Source organism: Lactuca sativa, chromosome 1, assembly GCF_002870075.4.
Source record: "Lactuca sativa cultivar Salinas chromosome 1, Lsat_Salinas_v11, whole genome shotgun sequence".
NCBI lineage: Eukaryota > Viridiplantae > Streptophyta > Magnoliopsida > Asterales > Asteraceae > Lactuca > Lactuca sativa.
In genome coordinates this window covers 2,360,332-2,370,186 of record NC_056623.2, presented here as the reverse complement: position 1 = coordinate 2,370,186, position 9,855 = coordinate 2,360,332, and positions in this window count along the sequence as shown.

Genomic DNA, 9,855 nt, shown 5'->3' with positions numbered 1-9,855 from the left:
TAAAAGTTTTAAACTGTATATGAGTTTGCATCTACAAATATGTTGGGTAGAACATAGGTAGATGAAATAGTTGATGTCAGACGAAATAATAAGTGTTTTTTTTAACTCAACGTGTTCATTAGGTATTTTTGAACTCTATGTGTCCACTTGGTGTTTTTGAACTCTATGTGTTTGTTAGGTATTTTTGAACTCTATGTGTTCACTTGGTGTTTGAACTCAACGTGTTCATTAGGTATTTTTGAACTCTATGTGTTCACTTGGTATTTTTGAACTTAATGTGTTCATTAAGTATTTTTGAACTAGATGTGTTCACTTGGTGTTGTTGAACTGAGTGTGTTCACTAAGTGTATTAGAACTAAGTATTCACCAGATGTTTTGAATTAAGTGTTCACTAGGAGTGTTAGAATTAGGTGTTCGTTAAGTATGTTGAACTAAGTATTTACCGGTTATAATTTGAGGACCTTGGCAGTGGTGAACTTTTTGTCAATTCCTTAGGTCAATCAGAATAAATGAATAAAGGATAGTTGATTCTTAGCGTAAATCCTTAAGAAATAAAGGAGATAATGGGGATGGGTAATTTGGATTAATTGATTGATGATTGAATATAATAATTATATTATTGTGGGTCGAAAACCCTATATGCTCACCAGGCTCTCAAGCCTGACCCACTCAGTTTTCTTTGCATTACAGGTAATGACACAAGAGTATAAGTTGGTTGACTTGACGAGAGATTTTGGATTATAGACCAGTAGTTGTAAATAACTATTGTAAGGTTAAATTGTACTGTTATGCTTTTTGGCCTCTGTCAGAACATGACATCCCGAGGTTTATTATTTAATGAAAAGTACACTCTCTTTGAGAAATGCTTTGATAAAGTTTTATCATATTTTTTGTAACACCCGTTTATTTATTAGTTAAACAAATATATTAATGGACAAATGGTAGCCTAAAATAAATAATTATATATGCATGGTGTTGGGTTCGAGGAGTTAAGTGCCATATTTTTAGAAGTCGGGGGTCAATAGTGTGTGTTCGGGACTCATTTTATAAATATTTATGAAGACAGGGGTTCCGTGGTAATTATCGGGAATTATTTTAAAAAGAAATGAGGTGGAAGGGATGAATATGTTATAATTAAGACTTTGGGGACTGTTTGGTAAATTGTGTACCTAAGTTGTAAGGGATTTTAATGGTGAGGGTTCAAAGGGTAATTATTGGATTATTTAGAAGGAAATGAGGAGAGGAGGGGCTACTTTTGTCATTATGGAAAACTTTGAAGAGAACCGGGTATAAAGGGTTAAGTAAACCCTCACCCTAAGCCTTTATGTTGCAGCCGTCACTCGCCTCCCCTTATGCCTCCCAACCTCCGGCACCACCTCCTCATTCTCCCCAGCCGCCGCCTGATGTCCCTCTCGCTTTCCGACCAGATGGAGTCTTGAACGACGCCGCCTGCTGCCTCACCATCGAGATGCCATCATGGCTTGGCCGCCGACGAAGACCCATCTCGCTACTGTTTCATTGCCGCCATTCACCTCCTTCTTCATCTCCGACCCAGCGCTGCCATCTCCCCTCCGCTATCAACAATCAATGCACCGACTAAGAGAAGATCCATGCATCGACGTCATGTCATTCGGGAGGAGCAGGAGAGTGTGGATCGTGGAGGTCATGATTGTTGCCGGCGTCGCGTCAGTCGGTGACGGAGGAGCAGTTCATCTCCGCCGCACTTGCTTCACTCCACTCTTTCTTCTCCTTCAGATCGTTGAGGTTCCATAGTCATTCCATGCCTCCTTCTTCTTACTCTACTTGTTGTCACTGCTTTATCTCGTCACCACCAGCCGCCATGGGTGGTGGCTGCGAGTTTGGGTGGATGTGTGATGTTGCTTCGAGATTTGTGTGACTATTGGCTTGCTGTTACCGGGAGCGAGTTCCTGAAGACCACCCTTCGTGTGTGCTGCTGCCTAACGCCGTCAAGACCGCCGCTGCCACCTCTCTATGGTGTTGCCGTCGCCAACCGCCGCCAGGAGGGTGGCTGGACCTGTTTACAAGCAAGAAAATAGTGTGGGTGTTTGTTCTTTCTAGAGCATGTGTTGTGTGTAGCTTGTTGGCCGGAAAATCCGCTGCCAACACCGTAAGGTGGTGGCTACCACCATAAGTCGGCATGGGTGCATGTTGATGTAGTTAGTGTGTGTGTGTGTGTGTGTTTATTCTTGGTGAAGGCATTGTAAACTGTAATTAGCTAAAGTATAATGAAAGAAATTGAAAACCACCACCTTAGGGTGGTGGCTGCCGCCACCGGCCGCCGTGTCGGGTGGCGGTGTGCTTTGCCTCGTAGTGTTGATTCGTTTGGGGTGCTTGAAACCCTAATGGGCCCAAAGAAGCTCAAATGGGCCCAATGAAGCTTAATGGACTCTAATTGACCCAATAAAACCCTAATGGGCTCAATAATATTTTAGTGGGCTTAATAGGCCCAATAAAGCCTTAATTGACCTAAAATCCCAATAAATTGATAATTGGGTTAATATTTGGATTTGGAACACCCTAATGCTAATAAAACCTTAATTTGGGGAATTAATCGGGACACATGGGAATTATTTAATAACTTGAGAAATTAAATAATAATCATTGGCAAGGATTAATCTAAGCAATATTGGACTTAATGGATTAAGTCCTTGGAGGATTAAGTCATTAATGGGTTAAGTAGGAAACTTAACACTAGTCATCATTTTATGGGAAACCCTAATTTCACTTGGGTTTATTATTGGGCCTTTCCATTAGGCCTTGATGATTGGATTATTAATGGGACATCCAAGAATAATCATATGGACTAAAATAATATAATGGGCCTAGGGTAAGGCCATGTAAGGGGGTTTGGGCCCAATTTGGAAAATTGGGCCATAAATAGGCCATAGTTTGGGCCTTAATGATTATATGATATTGGAACATTAGACTGTCAAAGGTTAGACTGGACTTTTGGTTGGGCCTTAGAATGAGACCATGTAGAGGTTTGGGCCTAATTTAGAAAATTGGGCCATATGTTGGGCTTTGATTCCTAATTGACTTTGGGCCTATGGATTGGGCCTTAGGCTTGAATAAGCCAAGCTAGGGGTAAGGTAGTAATTACCCAAAGAATGTACTTATGGTTATGTATTAGGACCCAATTATTAATTGGGTGTTATTTTGGTGTTGACAGTTCGGGAATCTGTCATCTAGCAGCTGGGGTCAAGTGTGCGGGACTTCAGCAAGTGTGGGATTGTGTCTTCGGGACTTCAGCAGTGTGAGGTGAGTTACCATCCAGTAGCGGTGGGTCTACGGCCACAATGTCGGCCCACCAGTAGGAGTTGTATGTTAGATGATTGTCTTTGTGATATTCATCTAGGTTTGCTACTACCTGATATGTTATGTGCTAATATGATATGATGTTATATGCCAGTAGCAGTAGGGGAGATAGTCCCCAAGATTTCCGGTCGATAGGGCCGAAGAGGGGTAGTCATACCCAGTCATACTAGATAGCATATGATTATGCGATACATGTTATGTGGTAGTAGTAGTAGAGGGGTGAAATAGTCCCCAGTATCCGGTCGAGAGGACCGAAGGGGAGACCAGCACCCAGATATGCTAGCCAGTATCCGGTCGAGAGGATCTAAGGGGTAGGTCAGGCACCCAGATATGCCTGACATTATTTGTATGCTATGTGATTGTATGGTATGTGGTTTGATGGGGGAACTCACTAAGCTTCGTGCTTACGGTTTTCAGCTTTGGTTTCGGGTACTTCGTGTTTAAAGGAAAGGAGTCGGCTTGATCGCAGCGCATCACACTATGATTTTCCGCACATGAGATCTTTGGGATTACACTATGATATTGTTTTATGATAACATGTTTGATTATTTCTACTTTGGTTTTGACATGACATGATATTACAAATGTTTTATTACACTGTTGGTTTTATAATGACGTATTTAAAAATGAATTTTTTTGCCTGTATTTTTGGGATGTTACATTTTGTTTGGGAATAAATTCCGCAATTGTTTTCTTTAAAATACCACTCTGATTTTAAAACAAAGCATAAACAAATCGGTCTTTTCTGGGCGTGAAATTTAGGATGTCACATTTGACATATGACAACTCATTATTAATAGAATCATGTCTATACATAATAATGTCAATATGGTCTATCCATTACTATACTTCCAACTGTCCTTAATCAATCAATCATTAGCGAACCTCAGATCGTCTTTGACAGTTGTTTAATAACTTTAGTCATATCCGGTTCTAGTCTTTTTTTCCCTCTTAATACCCTAGGCATTTGGAAAATTAAAACATGTGAATATTATATGTCACACCCCCAAACCGGAACGACAGATACATTCGAGGGTGGAGGACTTCATGTAGTATCACAACAATGCATAGTAGTAATCAAAGTACAACAACAACCATTGTATTTACAAAGATATAAGTTTTACAACCATGTTCAAAACATAGTGTATATGAACTCAAAAGTACAAGTTTAAAAGACATGAGTTTATAGATCTACGTCTTCTCAAAAAGTTGTGGTTGTACTTGTATCACTGTTTCCCTGAGAATACAAGTAGTTTTTAAAAATGTGTCAACAATTAAGTTTGTGAGTTCATAAATATGTTTACAACTAGAATATGTTTTCTTGTATACTGATAAAGTGAACATGTTTTACCCAGAAAATCCTATATTTTCTGTTATGTTATACTGTGTAATGATTTATGTAATAACAACTTGTAAAATGTAGTTTAGTTCTCATAGAACCTTGAAAAGTATGTTTTATCTGAATTGAAGTAGTATTCTATGTTTATACTTGTAAGATATTGTATTATAGTTTTATAATTATATAAAACTATGTGAAGTGTTACTTATTCAAACAGTAATCATTTTATTCAATACCAAATTGTGAGTTATCATAACCATGCTTGATGACCTAGGATCGCCTAAAACACGACGTCCTTCAGGTGTCAAAATATGGTATGACAGTTGTCACCTCAGGCCTGCCGGCCTAGCAGTTGCAAGCAGCTTAGGTGTGGGATTGTTAGTCTCGTATAGATCTATACATAAGTGTCACGCTCTTACACAAGGAGACTCTGGTTATAATTTTCAATACTTTTGTTTTATACTTAAATAAGTACTTGAAGCGTGTCTCACAAGTGCTATATTGATGATTACATGTAGAATAATAAAAAGTTACTTTGTAATAACTGTACTAAAAGTAAGTTTCATAAACTATATAAAATATAGTTTTATATGTTTGTTTCTTAGTAAAGTATTCTGTTTGTTTTCTGATAATGTTATCTATTTGTTTCCATCATGTATTCTATTTGTATTCTATTATGTACTATGTTAGTTTTCCTGTTATGTACTTTGAAACTTAAACCAATGAATGAGTCCTCTAAACTATACCTATTATAGTTTAGTTGTTTGTCTTACTGTAAAAATCTGTAATACTGTTATTCCATGAATTTCTCTGTTTGTACCCATGTATTATCAAATAGTTTGAAAACCATTTTATATTTATATAAATGTAATATTTATATAATTGTGATTAATTAGCCCTTTGATTAAATAACTTTACTCCAAGCCCACATCTAAACAAGGAACAGGAAATGGGGTCAAACTATATATTCTGAATCTTCTGAATCCAAATTATATAATTTACACATATATAAATATGTAATTTTATTAATTATAACAATTTAAAAGTAGTAAAAACATTTAAGAATTTTTTGAAGTATTAACACAATTTTATGGTGTGTCACTTGTATTCCCCCCCCCCCCCCCTAAAATTGTTAAAAATTATAAAAATATAGGGGTATGAACTCACTTGATAAGTGGTGAATTGTGTAGCACTTCGTTGCTAGAAAAAAGGCTTTATTGTTGAAAACTGGGCTTTGCGAGGGCCGGATTTAGAAACCAAAAGATTCTTTTCTTGCGGACTTATGGCACATTGGGATGTTCTTCGGGTGTTGGATATGATACCGGGGCGTCAGCGGGTTGTAAGGAGGTTTATAGGGGTGAAATATGTGAAACAGGGTGAAAATGGTGTAGGAACCGGGAGGGTTCGCACCCCCTTTTATACCCTGCGAGGGTTCGGATCCGAGGGGATAAGAAGGACACGCAGCAGCGAGGGGGAGGTCAGGCTTCGGACGGAGGGCTGAACACGTGTCACATCTCGTACGCTTCCACGGACGCAACACACATTAGATCTTCATTGGGTAGCGCCTGCGGTCGAATCAGCAGGCGGACACGGGGTAGACACGAGGTGGACTCGCATGCGAGGTGACGTGGTCGGATCCTAGCCGTGCGAAATTTCCCGGTTTTCATGATTTTTCGGTTTTTGTGCCCAAAACTTCTGAAATTCATAACTTTCGCATATGAGCTCCGTTTTTTATGTTCTTTATATGCACACGTAGGTGGGATTTTACTCTACGACTTTCATTTAGACTCCGTCGGCTAATTTTGATTTATTTTTAATATTATTATTTTTAACAGACCGGGACAGGAAAATCCGTTAAAAATTCATAACTTCTTCATCCGACGTCCGTTTTCATCTGTCTTTTTACCGTTGTGATACTATTGATGAGACCTTCAATTCTCTTTTAAGTTGTATCGGCTAAAAATCACTCGATATTTATTTTGAGTTTTTAGTTGTATACTGCTATACTGAACTTTAGAAAAATCATAACTTCCCCATACGAAGTCAGATTTTGACGTTCTTTTTATGAAAGTTATCAGTTTAACGTATTCTACAACTTTCATATAGATTGTTAAGACTAAAAAGCGTTTTATTGCAAACTCACATTTTATGACACACAGCGTTTTGCCGGTTTTGTCGCAGATCTTCGATTAGTCATAATTTCTTCATTATAAGTCAGATTTTAGTGTTCTTTATATTTTTGGAAACATTGTTACAATCTCTACCACTTTATTCATCCCAATCAAGATTATTTAATACTTCATGTTTGAGGGTCGATTATGTAAATGCACATAGTATACAAAAATTTATCTTTATTATTTTAAAAAAGAACTACAAATTGATCTATATTTATTACATAGATTCGAAATAACGGATTGTTACATTATAGCATATGCAATCGATCCTATATCCAAAGCATATGGGACACGATTCATAATGTCTTACATAAAGACATGATACCTAACCAGTCTTTTGCTATAATATTTCCGTATATCGAATTTCCAATGTTGAAATATTTCAACATGGTATTCATATATCCATGACTAAGTTTAATTAATACTTCAATCTAAACTTTTAGATTCGAAATAAAGTATAAGTATCCTCTCCCTTATTATAGCGAAACAACTTTTCAAATCTTTTGCAGCTTTGCAAATTCTTAACCTTTGTTTCCTATAACCAGTATTGCTAACTTGCAACACTTCACATAATAATCATACTCTCAATATCATGATAACTATATTCTTACTAGCATAACACTTATGTTCCCACTAGCTTTGACATGTATCCATAAATCAGCTGGACTTCTAGAAATCAATACTTATTGACTTTCTTACCAAAGTTCAGATTTCTGATACGATATGCTTCGATAAGCCTTTATCTAAGCTCATACACCTTTTATTAGAAAGCTCATATGTGTGTCTAAACTATTCAGAACTTACAACAATAAGTTCCGAATGTTCAAACTATTTGCCATTTCTCACAATTTAAACTATGAAGAGGGATGACGTAATCATAATCGAATTTGAGAATGCAATTAACACAACTGCTATCTCCTTAAAATCTACTTATTGAAAGTGTTTCCTCACAATCATTTTCATGAATTTGAGAGAAACCTTATGTCACTTAGATTATATGTTATATGTGTTCCTATCCATGTGAAACTGTCATTTCCAACCATTTTCATTAGATAAGGTCTATGGCAGATTCAAACTCATATGAACTGAACTTGTTCAATCTTAATTTCTTGCCACTTGGCAGCACAAGGGCCTACCATGTCTTCCAAGTTGTTAAGCATTTCACCCTTACTGATTAATGACTTTCACTGATCAAGGTGCTTTTTCTTATGCAAACAATTGAGAACTCATAGAACTCACATGCATAGTCAACTTTAACTGGAATGGGTACAGAAACAAGAATATGTCAACACGATAGGTTACAAACCTCAAGTCATGTGCTAGTGATTAACAATACATTTATTCTTGATTTGTTCTTGAAACTTTTCAAGGTCTTTTAAGACTCCCACTTACCTCTTGAAATATAAGATTCTCTTTTCAAGAACCATTCCTTGACAAACAAATAGTCACGAGTTAGTGCGGGCTCTTATCAAGAAAAAACACTTCATTTAATTTGGTATTTGTTTTATCCAAAACATCACACCTACCAATTCCAAATGTTCAAGAGCAAGAAAACTTTTCTACTCCACATTTCATGATGTGTTACAAACCTTCTTAGGACATGTCACTCAAGACACAATCTTGGAGTATGACTCTAAAACTTGGTTTTGGAACGAAGTATGATTTATCTTCTTGATTTAACCATTTCAACAATTCACGATTCCTCTTCTTAGCCATACAAGTGCACTAAGGTGTTCTTAGAGGATCAATTTTGATATGGTTCTATAATCATTAAGATGATCATAAAACACGATACTAAAGTACCCTACTTTCCTTTCAGATTAAAGAAACTTTTATCTTTTTGCCTAATTGATTCTTCTTATTTGTTCTGCTATACATTGAAACTTTTTCAATGATTCATAATTATACTTAATCTTGAAAGCATAATCATATTCACTAAGCTTTTAGTAAATCATAACGAATAGTCTTATCGTTCTTTGTGGTTGACCTGATCAGTGCACAACAGTGTGTACTAGATCCCCTAATCCTTTACTTGACTCACATCTATATGTGAACAAGGAATTAGTTTTAATTTCCCAAAGATGAAGGTTCTCATTTATCATACAATACAAGTTGCATGATTTTAAGTTTCTGTCCAATTGAAACTTTGGTGATGAGAATCTTTCCTTATTTGGTATATTTAAACACTACCACAAACGAAAGAATCAAATCTATATTACTAAAAAATAGAAACATACAAAATCAATTTTCACAAATGTCATTGCAAGGAAATGTAAAATAAGATAAAATAAAAAAAAATTATATTTATTTACAAAATGCGGAAAACTTTTCCTTACAATGCAAGTACATATGAAAACTATGTTTCTAAATATTCCTAAGCAATTTATCATAACTCCTAAGCAGCATGGGTAGTATGGGGAACTCACGGTTTTGGTTTCAGGTACTTCCAGTTGCAAAGAGAAGAGCTCAGGATGACTGCATTGCACACATCATGATGTTTAGTCTGGGATGTTTACTCTGATGTTTCGATTTTGAAACTATGATAATAATGATTTGAAATACTTTGACTCATGTTTTGATGGAATGAGTTGATAACTATGGTTTTATTTAATGGTATAAAACGAATTTTTTGGTCATGAATTTTTGGGATGTTTCAGAATTTGTTGGATTTGGTATGTATTTATGTATGTATGTATAAATATTGTGTAAAGTTTAAGCTTTTATGAGAGTGAAGGAAATGTGATTGTAAGAAAATTTGATTGTGAATTGTAACAGGAAAGAGATTCATGTAGTGTTGGTTGAAATGTGAAAGAAAATAATATATATTTATTAAATTTGTTTTTTTCCCATAATTATATATATATATATATATATATATATATATATATATATATATATATATATATATATATATATATATATATATATATATATATTTGGTTAGATAATCCTATTTGTATACACATGTATGTATACTTAAGATTTTTACAAGCAATTTCTTGATAA